Below are 1405 nucleotides of genomic sequence, written 5' to 3' on the forward strand. Positions count from 1 at the left end.
TTTTTGGGGGGGGGTACCCGTTTCGGTCTAAGTCGTTTGGTTCTCGGGACAGAAAGGGATAGTGTTTGTTTTTAGTAGCTTTTTAAAAACAAGTTACCAGATTATGTATTTTAAGACCAATGGCCTTTGTAGCGGCTACGGGCTTCATCATTGTACGCAGGAGATCTACACTTAATTCCCGAGTAAATTCGGGGGTTGGTAGCGAGAATTTTTAGCGAGAATCTCGGTCTCTTGGCCGGTAAGTTGTACATGTATCTCTCTCTCTGTCAGGGTAGTCCTTGCTTGGCAGGGTCAAAGGCCACCTCCTGTATAGTCTAAATTGTGTCAACAGTGACGTTAAAACTCCTACATACGAGCAAACGTCTCATGAATCAAAGATGCTTGAAGGAGACGCTGCACGCGTGTTGATCAAAGTCAGCCTGTCACTTCACAAAGTCAGCCTGTCACTTCATAAAGTCAGCCTGTCATTTCCTAAAGTCAGCCTGTCACTTCACAAAGTCAGCCTATCACTACATAAAGTAGCCTGTCACTTCCCAGTCAGCCTGTCACTTCATAAAGTCAGCCTATCACTTCATTATGGTATTTTTGTTAATGTAGATTTGGGTGATTGTTTTAAACTACTGTTTTCTTTTTTTAGATCTAGCTTGCCTTGAACATTTCGTTGTTTTTTTGTTTGTTTGTTTGTTTGTTGTTGTTGGGTTGTTGTTGTTGTTTTTTTTTTTTTGGGGGGGGGGGTTATTAGTAGACGGTTTATTGCGCTCGCAACTGCATAAGGTCATATGAGCGCCTGGGGGTGGATGTCAACAGAGAAGTCCTTTCAGGGAATCAGACTTATTCTGCTCACTGCTCACCTCTCTGGCTTCAACAGCACAAAGTCTGCTTCGACAATCAAAGCACCCTGGTGCAAAAAAGTGGTCACTAGATCTAGGCCTAGGCCTAGACTATAAAATTATTTTCATGTAGCCTAGGCTAACAAGTTTTGCTTCTAAAAAGAGTCATTGGTGAGCTGTGACGTAATCCTAGGCCATAGGGCCTAAGCGTATGTAAAATGTGTGTGGGGAATAGGAAGTGCTGTGAGTGAAAACTCCAATTCTCCGCTTGTCGAAGATTTATAGTAGTTTACATACACTAATTATAAAGAAGAGTTTGTTTTTTGATCGACATCATTTGTTGTGGAAAAATATGATTACGTGAAGATAAAAACTGCTGTGCAAAGGATGCGTGACACTGAATCTCCCGTTATAGAGATATTTGAGAATAAGTTGCGCCACCAATGACCGCACTAAAAAAAAAAAGTATCCCCCTACCTTATTCAGGTTCAGCACACGATTAGTGTCCTTCAAGATTTTCTTTACATCAAGCCAATCAGCCTACAAATATATATATAGGCCTATATATATATATA

This window comes from Aplysia californica, unplaced genomic scaffold (genome assembly GCF_000002075.1).
Source record: "Aplysia californica isolate F4 #8 unplaced genomic scaffold, AplCal3.0 scaffold00571, whole genome shotgun sequence".
Taxonomy (NCBI): Eukaryota; Metazoa; Mollusca; class Gastropoda; order Aplysiida; family Aplysiidae; genus Aplysia; species Aplysia californica.